The 18,038-nt window shown below is 40.1% G+C and overlaps 1 protein-coding gene across 1 annotated transcript in view; it reads left to right on the forward strand.

Annotated features, from left to right (window-relative positions):
- The window catches only part of LOC126284307 (RYamide receptor-like), a 1,455,467-nt gene that overhangs the window by 174,629 nt on the left and 1,262,800 nt on the right, over positions 1-18,038 (forward strand). The window contains exon 2 of the mRNA XM_049983138.1: positions 15,171-15,269. The gene's annotated coding sequence lies outside the window, so the exon portion shown is untranslated. The remainder of the gene's footprint in view (positions 1-15,170; positions 15,270-18,038) is intronic.

Here is an 18,038-nt window from a genome sequence, read left to right on the forward strand (position 1 = left end):
TCGTTTTTTATATACATTCACCAGTTTTAATTCCATCAAGAACCAAATTTTAAGGCAGAAACAAACAAAAAAACATTAAATTTTAACCAGTCTGAAATGTCTTACGTCCCAAAATTTTATGTTTACAAACATAAGATTTTATTTTATAGGTAATAAATTCTGGAGAGAGGCAGTGGAAAAGGAAAAATATGACTAGGAGAAGGGATAAAGGGCAATGATTTCTTATAAACGTAAAAAGCAATAATAATTTTTAAAAAAGCATATAGGTTAAGACGATTGCTTTCGGGAAAGCAAAATATTTGAGTTCGGATCCTGGATTGGTTCAAAATTTCATTTCAAATTAATTAATGAAAAGGTATTCAACATTTTGGAATTAGCTTTGCATCAAGAATTCGATTTGTTTTCAGAGGGGGCACATAAAAGTAGACCTCCTTAATAGTGTTATTATAGCCTTAATTTTACAGTGCTTCTGGTACAGCTTTTGCGCTTCACCGGACTGTATTTGGATGATCAGTTTTTCAGTATTTTGAGAGTCGCCCTCTAGCTTTCCACTTTGTTTAATGGCGCTAAAAATTGTACTTTAGAATTCACGACCCGCAACCGAGCACCAGGGAAGCACTGCTGTGGTAGCTTTGCTCAGTTTAGTATGCCGACAGGTGAGGATTACTTGTTCCAGCAGGTGTGCGGTAAAGTAAAAAAAAAAAAAAAACAGTTAGGCTCGGTCATTCTGCCTGCACGGAACAATACAAACAGGGTGTCTGTGAAACCACCGGGGATATGGTACGTTCTGGCCACCGGAGCGTCGGATGCTAATGCCAGTCGGCGGAAGCAAAGGAAAACATGTCTCCTCTCCCGGAGGAAGCGGAAGGCTTCCTGCCGGACAGGGAGGCTCTGTTTAGCGATGCTAATGTCATGTAAATGGATACTGGCCAGAGTGCGAGCAAACAAACTTTCCCGATGTCGCCATATCTTGCTACCATCGACCCCTCTTCACCTTGGCCCGCGACTTTCTTTAGCTGCTGCTGTTGCTGGAAGAGGCAAAAACCTGACCGGCGCTTCTGTTACTACGGGTTGTAGGAAATTCCAGTACGCGTATTTGCTTCGCTGCAGGAAACAGCAGGTATCAAGACGAGACACGTGGTGCAGATATAGAGCTTTATTCACACGTAAACTATGTGATCGAAAGTACCCTGATATCTGACTGAAAATTACTTACAAGTTCGTGGCACCCTCCATCGGTAATGCTGAAATACAGTATGGTGTTGGCCCACACTTAGCCTTGATGACAGGTTTCACTCTCGCAAGCATAAGATCAATGAGGTGCTGGAGGATTTCTTGGGGAAGTCAGCGTTCCAAAACATTTGTAGGTGTTCTATAGGAATAACATCAGAACTGCCTGCAGGCCAGTCCATTACAAGGATGTTATTTTCGTGTAAGTACTCCACCACAGGCCGTCCATTATGAAAAGGTGCTCAGTTGTGTTGAAATTTGCAATCGCCATCAGCGAATTGTCAACAGTAAGAGGCAAGAAGGTGCTTAAAAGATCAATGTAGGCCTGTGCTGTGATATTGCCACGCAGAACAACAAGGAGTGCAAGCCCCTTTCATGATAAACACCACCACACGATAACACCACCGATTCCGAATTTCAATATTGGCACTATGCACGCTGGCAGATGACTTTTACCGGGCAGTCGCCATACCCACACTGTGCCATCGGATCGCCACAAGGTGTTCCTTGATTCGTCACTCTACACAACATTTTTACACTGTACAATCCTCCAATGTTTAGGCTCCTTACACCAAGCGAGATTTCGTTTCGTACTTACCGGCGTGATGTGGAGCGTATGAGCAGCCGATCGACCATGAAATCCACGTTCTCTCATCTCCCCCTTAAGTGTCATAGTACTTGCAGTGCATCTTGCTGCAGTTGGGAATTCCTGTGTGATGGTGTGATTAGACGTCTGCCTATTACACACTGCGACTCTCTTCCACTTTCGGCGGTCTCTGTCAGTCAACAGACGAGGTTGGCCTATACGCTTTTGTGCTGTACGTGTCACTTCACGTTTCCACTTCACATCAGAAACAGTGGACATAGGGATGTTTAGGAGTATGGAAATCTCGCGCACAGACCTATGACCAAAGTGACACACAATCATCTGACGACGTTCGAAGTCTGTGAGTTTCGCGGAGTGCCACATTCTGCTCTCTCACAATGTCTAATGACTACTGAGGTTGCTGATATGGATTCAACTGGCAGTAGGTGGCAGCACAATGCACCTAATGAGGAAAACGTATGTTTTGGGGGTGTTCGGATACTTTTGATCACATTATGTCCAGGGTTTCAGCTGACAAATACGCGAAGGACGTACAATGAAATGACATGTATCAGTAGGCAGACTATAACTATAGGAGACAGGCATGTCATGATACGTAACCTAGCCAAATGTCTCGCGCGCCGACTCTGCGGGCTGCGTGACATGAGACTCGGGTTTGCCTGGTTCTAGGTAGAGCTGGACATTTCATTTAGCATAATGGTGTGGTAGTTTTCTGTTGGCACAACTCTTTTTCAGTTCGGCAGAATTGAATTGTCAGCGCAGTTTACTATTTGCTCACCGTATGGACGATGTTCACAGGTCTAGTGGTTATTTACTTAAAAACAGTATATCTAGCCATCTATCGTCAGACGCCTTCAAAACTGAATGAAAATGACAGAAAAGAACGATGAGAACCCTGAATACCTATTGCCCACTCGCATAATCGATGGGCACTGCAAATTAGGTTTGAAACGTCGTTACAGTACTTAGCAAAAAATTTAAAGATTTAGTTGACAGTTACAGAGCAAAAGTTTACAGTGATCACTAGAGAGATGTTATTGCATTTTACATCTAGAAGCGCACTGTACGAAATTTGTGGCATGGGGAACGTAAACAAATTGGTGGTATAAATAATAAAGTTTTTTAAGTCACACATATTTTTCGGCTATCTGTTGCAAACGTTTTTAAAGGATTTGAACATTGAGTAGAGAGACTATATAGATATACACTCCTGGAAATTGAAATAAGGACACCGTGAATTCATTGTCCCAGGAAAGGGAAACTTTATTGACACATTCCTGGGGTCACATCCATCACATGATCACAATGACAGAACCACGGGCACATAGACACAGGCAACAGAGCATGCACAATGTCGGCACTAGTACAGTGTATATCCACCTATCGCAGCAATGCAGGCTGCTATTCTCCCATGGAGACGATCGTAGAGATGCTGGATGTAGTCCTGTGGAACGGCTTGCCATGCCATTTCCACCTGGCGCCTCAGTTGGACCAGCGTTCGTGCTGGACGTGCAGACCACGTGAGACGACGCTTCATCCAGTCCCAAACATGCTCAATGGGGGACAGATCCGGAGATCTTGCTGGCCAGGGTAGTTGGCTTACACCTTCTAGAGCACGTTGGGTGGCACGGGATACATGCGGACGTGCATTGTCCTGTTGGAACAGCAAGTTCCCTTGCCGGTCTAGGAATGGTAGAACGATGGGTTCGATGACGGTTTGGATGTATCGTGCACTATTCAGTGTCCCCTCGACGATCACCAGAGGTGTACGGCCAGTGTAGGAGATCGCTCCCCACACCATGATGCCAGGTGTTGGCCCTGTGTGCCTCGGTCGTATGCAGTCCTGATTGTGGCGCTCACCTGCACGGCGCCAAACACGCATACGACCATCATTGGCACCAAGGCAGAAGCGACTCTCATCGCTGAAGACGACACGTCTCCATTCGTCCCTCCATTCACACCTGTCGCGACACCACTGGAGGCGGGCTGCACGATGTTGGGGCGTGAGCGGAAGACGGCCTAACGGTGTGCGGGACCGTAGCCCAACTTCATGGAGACGGTTGCGAATGGTCCTCGCCGATGCCCCAGGAGCAACAGTGTCCCTAATTTGCTGGGAAGTGGCGGTGAGGTCCCCTACGGCACTGCGTAGGATCCTACGGTATTGGCGTGCATCCTTGCGTCGCTGCGGTCCGGTCCCAGGTCGACGGGCACGTGCACCTTCCGCCGACCACTGGCGACAACATCGATGTACTGTGGAGACCTCACGCCCCACGTGTTGAGCAATTCGGCGGTACGTCCACCCGGCCTCCCGCATGCCCACTATACGCCCTCGCTCAAAGTCCGTCAACTGCACATACGGTTCACGTCCACGCTGTCGCGGCATGCTACCAGTGTTAAAGACTGCGATGGAGCTCCGTATGCCACGGCAAACTGGCTGACACTGACGGCGGCGGTGCACAAATGCTGCGCAGCTAGCGCCATTCGACGGCCAACACCGCGGTTCCTGGTGTGTCCGCTGTGCCGTGCGTGTGAACATTGCTTTTACAGCCCTCTCGCAGTGTCCGGAGCAAGTATGGTGGATCTGACACACCGGTGTCAATGTGTTCTTTTTTCCATTTCCAGGAGTGTATAATACTGCAACATACATTGGTTAAGGCAAAGGGCACGTCTGTAACTCATTTTCTATTTGAATGAACTTCAGGTATTGGCATTATGGCAGCCATAATGAACAACTGTGATGCGAGTTAACAATTTGCAGAGATCCTCTATCCGCCGATTCATGTCTGTTTTTTCTACGTTGTTTATTTCTTGTCTAGTTGTTTCCTGAAACCCCAGAGATACTGTAATGTAATAAATAATTTAACAGAACTTTAAATGCACTATGTCTGCTTTGATAGCTTTTAATAAAGTGACGTCAAAACAAAAGAGAAATTAGTCTAATAATACTTCGATCAGTGTAATGTAATTTAATTTCGCCCGACTCGGATCAGCAATCAGCAAGCTAGCTCAGTACTCAGGGTGGTTACGGGACCATAAATAATTGTCTCTCGCCTGAATCCTAGACCACGGGTACAATAATCCGATACGTACAGATTTTTAGTCGGAAATGGGTAATAAACAGACAAATAAAAAAGAACTTTTTGCCGTTTTCGGATAATTAACTGTAGACAGTGTAGTAGATATAATACTACCAGCATAAATAACTAGTAACCTGAAGTTAGCTGTGTAAACAAAACTAAAAATCCTCTTTATTTCCCGATTTACTATAAAACTAGAACTCTTAGACATAGCATAGACGAATAAAAACCAATGCCTCAACTCAGTGATGCACGTTTCAGCCCTGTACTGAATGCAAGCTAAATGTAAAATATTTCGATTTAAGCGCTTATTTTACATAGGGTTACCATTTTGAACAAAAGTTTCTTTACGAGTTAACATGTAACAAGTACTCTGCAGAAAGAAATCAAATACATAAATCCGCTGAAAATAGCACAAAAAATGGTGAAACGTTTATGGGTGAAAACTGAAAAATGGTGTCTTGCATACGGTATAATTCCTAACCACTTGCTATTATACTGTAAATAATTACAAGAGGGGAGACAATAGCAGCTAATGATGTGTGTGAAATCAAATTTGCAATTATCTAAGGGTAACTGGGATAAGAGTACTGACTAGGAGTTAACTGCAGTACCAATGCTGCTGCTGCTGCTACTAATTTTAAAAATGGAGTTACTTGTTATTATTATTGTTGTTGTAGTAATACTGAAGATTTCAGTCTCAGACATAATCATGAGTGTGGGTACTAAAGCGAGGTACAATGCCCTAGCGAGTTCTTATAGATACAAGTTCAGACTGCCGCAGGTATTGACTTTGGGAAATGAGAAAGCTCGTTAAGGAAAGGAAGATACTTAGTTCCAATGTGTTAAGGGTGCGTTAAAAATTAAGGGAAGAAATTATTGTTGGTTTTGGGGACGTCCATTAAAACTAGAAATATGGTTAATTTCTCTTAAATTCCATGGGGGACATATCCAAAGCGGTGTTTCTGCTATCGTAACGGATCTATAAAAAGTGCTTCACTGATGGTGTGGCACTCAAAGGCTTTTCCATTTATGAGAATGGGTGTCGATCCTTTGCTGATCAGGAACGTTTTGTGAAGAATAAGAAGGAAGGATATGTAGGAGGGCATTTCCACGTCTATGTGGTAATGAAGCAGACTCTTGTCTGCATTTTCCAGACTATCAAGACATAAGATGACAAAATATAATCTAATTACGAAAGTCACAGACATTCACAACCAGTTCCACTTACAGTGATCTCACCTGATAAAGAACTTGCAACATAACATCGCTGAGTTAATAACTGTTTATCCAAGATCAAAAACAGTTACGCATCCAAATACCAGTGCTGAAATTTTTTGTAGTATTTTCAAGAAATAATAGATATTGTCATATTAATGCGTATATTGGCGTTAAAGGGAAGAGAAAGTACTTGTATGGCTGTGTCTGAGACCCTTTACAATCAATACAAGAACGTATGTCAGAAATCGAGACCACATGAAATGAAATGAGACAAAAACTTTATCATTGAATTATTAGCCATACCGTGTGCACAACAAATAACCAACACCATCCAGCCAAAGACACAATGATACCGCAATTTGTATAATGTTTTTTCTTACTTAGCATTGTAATAGTTGTACTCAGCCAACTATCTATGTTGGAAGTTCTCATGGCACTCTGTTTAACGCTTTCACATTTGTTTTGTAACCCAGTGTTAAGATGTGGACGCTAAATTTTACCTATAGCACTGTTAATCTTTGACATTGTCACTGTGAGGTTGATTTCAAATATGTGTGGATAAAAATGCTACGTCAACGCAGCAATTTTTTTTTTATCGATTACCATTCACTAACAATCATCAGATCTAAAATACAGAAAATTGCATGTAAAACGTGAAAAACAAAACATATGCGTTCAATATTTGATTATATGTTGTGCAATACATGCAGATCTAAAATTTGGTTCAGTGAGTGATGAACTGCTAACCATTACACATCGTCATATTATTAACGGCAAGTCAACCTAGCTCAAAAAATATACGAATAACGCGAAATATATTAACTTGTCACGCAATAAAATTACGCAAAAATGTCTGCTGAGTGATACGAAATATCTTACTTTAAAATAAAAAACCTTATTTGATTTTGTTAATTGACAACGTCAATCACAAAACAAATATTGTTACAGCGCCCTAATTTCCGCACATGTGTACAAACAGTCGACATCAATGATAGTTGCAGCATGTATAATTGGATGTAAACAAGATAACACTTCTGGTATTCGTAACAGAAACAAGGAAGTGTTGGTTTGATACCTGTCAGTCAACTGGCTGAGTTGTAGCCTCATGACAACATGAACCCATTGATTGCCAGATGGCGCTATCATCCAAATGTTGAAAGCAATATGTTCTTCGATTTCAAATGTAGCTATGTTTAATGCTACGTATCATTTATATGTAAGGACTACTTACTATATATCCCCTTGTATTATCGTATATTGACACAATTTGATATCCCCATTTCTAAAAGCATTATTGTTCCTAATTACCGTAATAATATAAAGCTTTATCTTTATTCTTCAATAAATTGCAGGTGTAGGCACCTAACTTCATGTAGTACAATAGTAAATGTATATTAGCATGGAATTATTTTTATTCTAAATCTTTACATAGGGCGTCCATTGTTTAAAGTACCTAGACCATGAATTATTATTAGAGGTTTATGCATGTAACACATAGACCACAAGTTACATTTGGATAATTACCCACCCTTTGTTTCTTGTCTCCCTGATCTGTCCTTAACTTACAATTGTTACAAGTTACGCGTTATCCTTTACCTTACCACTATTTGGTAAGATTTTTCTGTCAGTAAAGTAAGGCTACTTATGATTGTAATTGACATCTAATATTTCCAGTACCATTTACATAACTACTCAAAATTTAGTATTTTATTAATGGACATATGAAGTGCTGTTTGTACTTGGCACACAGTCCTCAAGTTACAACATTATGCAACTTTTAGCTTTTCACTACTTTCATACAAAGCGTAAATTCTTGAAGCACCTGATACTGTATGCGAGATATGAAACACCTGGAATTACAACTAGATGTGCATTATTTAACAGCTTCCGAATTTTGGTCTCTTAGAATGTGATCGACATCACAAACATATTACAAAATAAACTGGAATATTCTTCATTTGTCAATGGTTTTTTGTATTTTGACACATATTGTGTGTGTCAGCAGTTGATGCTATATTCTATAACAAATAGCAAGGTAAAGGGCCCTTTGCTAAATTTCTTGCCTTTCGATATTATATTCTATTTTCGGTAACACTTCATGGCGTAATTGTGCTACTGCTGGTCAGTTACATGTATACTGGTTGATTACCATAGCCATTCATCGTAACTCATTGCATGTGGCACTTCGACCTCGGATTACGATGTTATTTCGTACTAATAATAATAATAATAATAATGGCGTGTGACGAGGACCTCCCGTCGGGTAGACCCTCGCCTGGTGCAAGTCTTTCAATTTGACGCCACTTCGGCGACTTGAGCGTCGATGGGGATGAAATGATGATGATTAGGAGAACACAACACTCAGTCCCTGAGCGGAGAAAATCTCCGACCCAACCGGGAGTCGAACCCGGGCCCTTAGGATTGACAGTCTGTCACGCTGACCACTCAGCTACCGGGGGCGGACATTCCGTACTAATATACTATATTAAGAATTTATTTTTTATCTTTCACATTGTTGCGATTTTCTATATTTTGAAATAACGCACTGCTCCAATCGTGCCTTTGGAAATAATTATCTGACTTTCAGTACTTCCTGTTTCGAATTTTTACTATATGACGAACAGATAATGCTCAGTGTTTATTTGCTGCAAGCGGATTGACATGAATATAATTTCTCGAATTGATATAATGTAAATTTATTGAACATATTAACATCCGTTGTCTTATTGGAGACACGTCTGTACTAAATTAATCTAATGACAGCGCCTTCTGACGGTCATTGTTTTCGTGTAACCATGACGCTACATCTCAGCCAGTTGGCTGACAGCTGTCACTCAGGCGCTTCCTTGTTCCTCTTAGGAATATTAGAAGTGATACCTTGTTTGCACTCTCTCATGAGCGATGCAATTGCAGTGCTGTTGATCGTTTGTACGATTATGTGACAATATGGTCACTGTAACAATATCTGATTAGTGATTAATGTTGTCAATTCACATAACCAACAGTGAATTTTCATTTTAGGTGAGGTGTTTCATATTCTCCATCATATAATTTGGAAAGTTTTTATTGTGTCACTCCTTAGTATTTTTCCCTTTACGCTTATATGATTTTTTAAAAATTTAAGTAGAGTACTTTAGCTCTAAGAATACTACAATGTGTAATAACTGAACATTTTAGACTGGTATGTATTGCATAATGGAAATTCAAAATACCTAACGTGAATGTTTTTGTTCAGTTTTTATATGCAATTTTCTGTAGTCTGGATCTGAAGATGGCTCGTCAATGAGCCAAGACCGGTAATCAATCAAGAAAATTTGCCATCTTGTCGTAGGGTTTTGTTCAGACATGTTCCATAGAACTTTTTTAGGGCTAATAGCATCGTCGTTAATCCTGGCTAATCCATATCCGTTCTGTATTGAATTTAAACGCACTCAGTCCGAGAAAAGGGTTTATTAGCGATATTATTACATGTGAAGGCCAATGTCGCTCTTTCTTAGAGGATTCTGCAGTTCCTCTCTGCAGTTGGCTCCACTGTCCGAACTCCCTTTCAGCACTCTCAAGTAACATCATATCCTACTATTCCATCATTGTCCCCCTCCTCGACACAAGGAGACCCGAATAATCTTTCGAGTATTATGCAATGTCACGTCTGTATGGGCTGGATAGTGTACTTCGTCATGGGTAAGTAATCTTAGTCTTGTGCTGCTGAACAGTCAACCTTTCAATCTTTGTTTTGTTTTTCGTTGAACGGAAATTTAAAACTTTTGTTAGTACTCATATGTAGGACCTCTCAAATTTTATTGTTTAGTGCCAAGTATCAGTTTTCGCATTGCAAACGTAGCTTGTCTAAATATTCTTATAACTCTACTAGAGGTAAACGACAGCACCTTCTGTAAGAAAACTTAATAACGCTGCTCACTTTGTTTCCTAAACTTTTTATATACATTAAGAACTACAGAGGGCGTATATCACTTCCTTGCGAAGCTTGAAATATTACTTATCTTTCACTAGGTGATTCCCATCAACAGCACGTACTGTGACCTTCTTAACAGGAATTCGGGAACCAAGTTTCACAACTGACACGATAGTCCATAGCCACACAATTTGATAAGACGTTGCTTCCCTTACAGTTTACGTACGTGTTCTATGCTCCTCAGAAAGCAGAACTGACATAGTGGTAATTCTGATCATCTGTCACTTTTGTTGTTGAAAGGGAAGTTGATGCCCCCCCTTGACCATGTGTGTTATTGATTTGCACAGTTTTTTTTTAATTTTTGACCTGATGATGACAGTAGCTGCAACAATGTTGTCAATAAAGATATTGGTATTTACGAAGCGATCTAAACGGTTTTGTTCACGAATTATTCAAAATAATCACTGACCCGGGGAAGGAATTTATTTCCGCGACTGACTTACATTCTACCTACCCTCCAACGACCTTTTCAGGGTTCTGCTCCTCAGTGGGTAAAAATGGAAGTCTTACTGAATCACCTTGTTGTCCGCCTGACCGTTTGTCTGTCTGTGGCAGTGTTGAGAAACCTGCTGCTCAGACACGGGTAGACGCATCAAGCTGAAATGTGTGCCACACACTAAGGTCTACCGTCCCTTGGAACTGTCTAAAACGTGAGTGTCTAAGTGCAATCAAAAGATGCTACCATTTATGTCACATATTTTGATATTCGCAAACACACTCATCAAAACCTATAAGATACTTCCCGTTCACCTAGAACCACGAAATTTGACAAGGAGCAAGGTTTCAAAGTACAAGCAAAGGGAAAAATCCGGGAATTGTTAATTTGTTATACGTCGGTCTGTCTGTTCGTCTGCTAAGACCGCTTTGTCTCAGGAACAGGTAGTTGTACGTAGTTCAAATTTGTGTTACCTGCTAACGTCTAGGGTCCCTTGGCGGTGCAAAAATTTTAAGCTTCTAGGTGAATGAAATCAGAAGATATGGTTATTTTTGTCATGTGTTTTGACACTCGCAGTCTCACTCAGCAGAACGTATGTGGTATTTGCCGTTGATCTAGAATCGTGAAATTTGACAACAAGCAAGATTTGACATTATAAATAAATGAGGGAATCCGAATATAGTTAATATATAATTATATGACACGAAAAAATATGCATTCTTTATTTGTTATGCTACCTGTGCGTCTATTAAGACCTGTTCTCTCAGGAAGTACAATAGCAAATGTGAAATTAGACAAAAAGTTTCTTTTAAAACATTCTCGAAGGTATTGGAATTTCCGGGACCAGAATTCTGCCAGAATGCGATAACAGGTTAAAGTCGTCATATTTTCGATTCCCGAGATGGATAAAATGTGTAGTCACAAAACCCTCAGGGCACGAGTGTACTTGCACTTGGCCTATTTTTATTTACTCCGAGACATAAATTTTCTGCACATCGCTTCTTACATTTCGTTTGTAATGGTAAGTGCCTGATAGTCTTTGGGTGCTCAGAGGGAGCGGAACTAATTGTGGACGTCTTCAGTATGCAACAGAGCTGCTGCCGGATAGGATCTCATTTCCCCCAACTCGCTCCAGATAATGATCCTAATTTGTTTGCTCTTAGTCACAGTACTTGCTTGATTACATTTTCTCCGCATGCGAAAGTGCTCAGACCTTCATCTAAGGCGATGCCCGCCTGTGTCAAACCTTGAAGGCGTCATGCACTGAGAGTAATCAACATCCGAGGTTAAAGTCGGAGGTGAAGAGCCAGTCGAGATGTTGGATGCACAGACAATTAAGAAGCATCGTGAATACTAACCATTTAAGAGGTAGACGAGGTATGCATTGCTAATTTGTTGATTACTCATGTAGTGTAACTGAGTCTCTGCCTCTGCAGCAGGCGGTGGGGAGACCTTTAGACTGGCAGACAATATGCACGATTAGTTTCATATATGTCGTAAAATGCTCCTTGAAAGTTTGCCGACCTTTCATCTATCATTTTACTCTCTCTCTCTCTCTCTCTCTCTCTCTCTCTCTCTCTCGCTTGGGTGTTGTAAACTGGAAATAAATTCTAAATCCACTTCCCAAATGGATTACGACATGTGAAATAAAAACGGTATTCAATAGAACAGACAAGGACTCAGGTCCGAAAATAAATCTTTACCAGAAGAATTGGCAAATTGATGGATTATTTTCCGAAGCATCTAGGAGTAAAAAACTCAGTAAAATATTGGAGCATAAAATTGTAACAGCCGATCCCAGTTTGAGTACTTGGAACAGATATTTCCAGGCATTTCATGTATAGATATTGAAACATCCGACGACCTTTAGTAATAATAATAAAGTATCGAATGAATACGTTCTTAAATAGCCGCAGTTTTACAGATAATTGAAGTTGTAAATATTATATATCTGCAAAACGTTTCCTTGACGAGGCGGTGATGGACTTTGTGTTGCTGCAGGTGAAAAACAAAAAAGACATTGAATGTCAGAATTTTTAATACTTGAAGACAATACGATTTGTAATGAAAATATTTCACTACGTTTTATAGATAAGGTATCCCACAAATAGTAAATACATAAATAATGTCATATTTACCTAGATCGGCTGCTAAGTCTAACTCTTTCTTTTTCCTCAGTAAGCAGCCTATATAGGTGAAAAGACGTTTTTTAAATGTTACTATTTATGCTCGCTATTTGGCATATAGATTTTCCAGTACTTGAACAAGTAATAATATGCCCATCATAACTAAACTCTAGTGGACACAATCCAATTTATGTAGTCCAGCACATGCAGCAGTGATGATAGCTTATGGAATCCATTATTTTGACATGCACTTTGTCTCACTGTAAAACGGCTTTAGTAGTACATATGCTAATGTTACCACCCGGAATGATAGTGCTTCTGTATTTTATCTCTGAGGGTGCATCAAGTTCAAACAGTACGTGAGGACTGCTAATCAAAAAAGGTAAGTCTTTCCCAACTATGATAAAAAGTTTAAGTTGGTCTTTGCAGCGTTGAACAACATATTTTGCCATCGTAAGCGATATTACTACTAGGTAAGGCAAGGCAGTGTGTGATCCCCGGCAGTTACGTCACATCTACAGGAAGCGGAAAAGGTATAACCAACATTAAATTAGATGTAAAGCCAGTAATAATCTCTCCTCTCTCCTGAATGAATTTAGTTATAGGCACGCCAAGGGAGTGTTACTGGACAGTCTGAATAAAGTACTTGAAAGTGACAGTGTTCCGAATGCCGCAGTTTGGGCTGCATACATCACAGTACGCTGACACACTGTGGGTCCGTACATTAATAATTGCGCCTGTGGAGTATGCTGAAAAAATAATAGTTTTACTTTCTTCCACCAGGTGAAAATATGGCGCTGTCTGTGTGTGACATGGGTGCAGTAGAAGGGAACGAAAGATCAGACACACGATAATGGCGGTTCTGGCACGTTTTTTATGAAACGATCACGCTGCGCTTTTCAATGTGCTGCTATGCAGTACTTATTAAATAATCACGCTGAGCGTAATGCGTGCGTAATTGTTTAAGAAACTAATCACGGGACTGTGCAATGTGCGTCGGGGAGTTCATGGTAAGTATGCTATTAATAATTAGAAGAACATTCGTAACGTAAATCAGACCCCTAATTCAGTTTACTTCGTACATTATAACGAAGAAAGCATGGGCAGTTGAAAGTCAATATTTGAAAGTAAGTATATGTCTCTGATAAGCAATGTTAATATTAACAATCATTTGAATACAAGCATGGAAACAGAAAACTACATTGATGCATAAAACAATTCCAACAAGACGTTATCTCTAGATCATATGCAGTTAAGGTGTAGAGTGAAGTAACGAATTCCTGAATACATGCATTATAAGCATGAGAAAGCTATACAGACAAAGTTTCGTTAACCATGATTCTATCTTCACGTAGTAGCTTATGAAATAAATGGTTCGTCACTAGCATCTTCCACCAGTATTAGCGATCGAAGAAAATGGAGAAGTTTTGTTACATGTCAGCTCACTCTATCTATTCAGATATGGAAAAACAGCGTCTTTGTACACTATCACTGCGAAAAGCACAAGTGAGTAGCAAAGGCACTAGACATAACGTTACCTGCATGGAAAAACATTAGCTCTGCTTACCAAGGAGATTTATTTTATCCACGTGTTCAGTTATAGAACTCGTTGAGGCCAATATCACAAAACCTTCCGCCACTGCTCATCGTAAAGACACCTTCGAAACAGAGTGCTATCTGATTCATGCTTCTCTCGCTAAACAATGGTCAAGGAACAGGTCTTTGTTAGAGTGTTACTTTGTTTGCTACTTTCTTTAAGTCCTCAACCACTAGCAGAGTTTATCTTGTCCCTCTTTCATGTTTTAATTTCTTCAACTTGCTATCACCTTGCTACGAAATTTCACGGTGGATGCCCTCTGGTAAATTTAATTCTCTGATTTTCATTTCGCTCACATTTTAAAAGCACTGTGTTCATAATCGGTTCGATGACTAAATATCAAATAACGTGCAGACATTGCTATAACTCACACTGATCGGCTGAGTGGAAAATGTATATCTATAAGGAAGATGAGATATAGAGTTTAACGTCTAATCAACAGCGTGTCCTTAGAGACGGAGCACAAGCTCGGATGACGAAAGGATGGGGAAGGAATTCGGCTGTGACCTTTTAAAAGAAACTAACCCACTATTTACCTAGAACGATCCAGGAAAACATAAATCTAGATGGCAGAACGGGTTTCTGAAGCGTCGTCCTACGGAATGTGTATCCACTGTGCTCATCTCTGCGCCACCTCGCTCGGCAAAACGTACTTTTAGTGACGAAGCAATTATTACGACAAGGAACTTTTTTGGACAGCTATATCTACTCTTTACAATAATAATGTGAAACTGGTAGTTTATGGTCAGAAATATATCCGAATTTGAAAGAAAAGTAGCAAATTTGCACAAATCAAGAAATGTGTTATGTTTCTTGAACGTGTAACGTTGCAAACACTATGAACGATCCTGGTAATTCGACACTCTTAAGTGTATGTTAATTCGACTGTTCTGTTTTCCGTAGGTCGGCTCTGCAATGCGAACCAATCGTGGGTCACGGCGTTGGCAGATACCACAGCAGATGAGGACGGTCTGAGGGAAGGGGACAGCTGTGTTCCAGGAGGTAAGGACTTTAGTTCAGTGATACACCGTATATACGTGAGGCGTACATTCAAGGTTTATGTTCTGTGCACCCCTGTACGGTCCATAAGCCACGGAGCTTGTCGCGTTTGGAGTGGTGAATCATAGGTGTAATCAGGTACCAAGCTTATTTGTGGAGAGGTCGCCCTAATATAATGTTTTCTGAAAAGGGTCATCCACCTTTCTGGTAGTTACTACGACAGTAATTCGGATGACTGACTTATCGGAATTAATAACTTTAGTGAATGTGGTCTCAACACGTTGGTACCGCATCACGGATGAAAACAAGGATAAAATCCAGTAGAAGTCCCTTAGGACCCGCAACTCTGTCACGTAATCTGTCAGTTTTGAACAGAGAACAATTTAACTATGCCAAACAAGTACTTTAAGCACCAAGAATGGAAACTGTATACGTAAGAAGGATAGGGAGACACCGTAATGTCTCGGATAATGGTAGTACAATAATTTAAAAGAAGGTAAAACGTTTCCAGGTGCTGACATGTAGTCTGACTATATTTTATTCTAGCGTAAAATGTCGATAACAGACGAAGAAATTGCTAAAACGTGGAGTATTGATGTGTTAGAATTTCAATATTCTCAAACATCCAGAGGTTTTCTGAAGCAACAAAGTGCCACAGGGAAAAGAAATACGATGAATTGTTAATTTTTACGTGTAAGAGATGAAACTCTTAAAGCAGAAGAGGATAAACTAACCAAAAAGAATAAGGTATTATTGGATGACGCATGAGATTTCAAACTGGAGCGGCTGAAGAAGATTGTACAAAACGCATCAGGTGAAGCAAAAATATATAGACAATCTTAAAAAAAAGTTGGATAGCACAAAGTGGAAAAGCGGGATTAACTAAAGACAAAAAGGTAAGTGTGACGTTACCTATCGGTTTTTCAGTTGACAATTAGCTCTAGACTAGCTGTCCATATGAGAAAACCAATCGCGTCTTTACTTGGTTGCTCGCATCTTAGGTAAAACGCCTATGAAAGTCTCTGTTTAATAGGAATAGCTCGACGTAGTTACAAGGTCAAGCAGCGCACGTCTGCTATCATGCCCAAGAGCGAATCTGTATCTGTGATACTGCAGTCAAATAGCCTGATAGTTGATTAGAATTGCGAAATAAAAAAATAAAGAGAAATATTAAACAAAAGATCAATGAATAGTTTAATAAAAATGGTTATGTTCTTACGTCTGTAATTGATGTAGACAACAGAAAAGTGTATTGAATAATGTTTATCTCATCGAAACGAAAACGAGTTCTACGATACGCAGTTAAAGTACAGACAGAAAATAACCTCCTCAAATGCAGTAAAGTTGCATTGAGAGCGTTACGAGACTGATAGCAGAGTCCCCAAGCTAAACAGTCATCCAAGAAGCGCGAAAACTAACTCCATTTCAGAATCACACCACACTAAATATTCACCAGCTCAAAGGAGTTCAGAGTTCCAAATTAACAAACGCGAGATAACGAAGCGAGATAGGGAGCTCATACTCTATTCTCAATTCTGTAATGCTGTCGGGAAAAGTTGGGCTGCCGTAGTCGTCGTTCACGGCCCAGAACCAAGTCCCCACTTGACCGAATCACGTCGTTGCCACTTGCAGATGCGCCTTTTTCCAGAACTTAACGTAAAGTGTCCTAAAAATTTAAAGTATCTAAGCTGCCATTTACTACCCAGAATCTATGGCCAACTCGACCGAGAAACAGACTGTAACACCAGCATGTCTCCCTTCTTCAAGAACGAATGTAAAAGTACCTTCCTCAATATCTCAATGAAAAATGCCTAACATCGCTCCCTTGAGCGAAAAATATCTGTCCCCAAGTGGCTCCTGTGGTGTTCTGCCATTCCCTGCTTTTCCACCGGCTAAAGGCTCACCAAAATACATCGTCGTTGAGATCTACAGACATAATGTGACTCAACTTCACTACTTCCTGAGCTAAACTAATGTACTTCAGCACTATTTAAGTAACGAAATATGAAACATTTTGTCACATTTAGACTATATACAAATAATACAAGTAAATGTTGGTTCATACATAAATAAGCCAGTATTTTTTCGGAAATTAGCTCATGTTAAATGACAACAGTTTCTTCTTAAATATTGTATAAATAAATATTTAGGCCTGCTTGGCCGGAGCATCATTTCTCTCTGTTCTCGAAGGTGGTGTCAACTAACAAATGCAACTGAGCACTTCTTAAATTACCATGATTTTGCATTAGCAATTGCAATATCTGACAATAATTGTAGCATGTTAACAAAGTAAGTACACAATTACGACAAAACATAAGTTTCTAATGCTGCTTTCATTCTCAGAGTTATTGTGCAAAATACAATGTTCCGACAAACGTTTCATAACGAAAACAAACAAAAACAAGAAATAAAATAGATAAAGACACATAGCAGTCAGGGATGATAGCAATAGCGCAATCCCATCATCTCAGATATCGTAAATTGAAATCTTATGAAACGTTTGACAGTTGTCAATTCAGAGAGTCATTGTGAAAATTTCAACTTACGTTGTTTTACTGATACTAAAACTTTTGTTCTATTGGCGGATGTGCCTCATTTTACTGAGGCCGCAGATATATTCTGATTTGCTGTATCATTTGACTGTGAATTATCTTAGAATTTCAAAGGGTTGTAAGAAGGCGTCTTTCAGCTTGTCTGAAAACTGCCAAGTCAGGCGTATTTGGCATTCTTCTAAGCGACCGTATGCTATCCAGACTTACAGCTTTTTAGTTT

This window comes from Schistocerca gregaria, chromosome 8, assembly GCF_023897955.1.
Source record: "Schistocerca gregaria isolate iqSchGreg1 chromosome 8, iqSchGreg1.2, whole genome shotgun sequence".
NCBI lineage: Eukaryota > Metazoa > Arthropoda > Insecta > Orthoptera > Acrididae > Schistocerca > Schistocerca gregaria.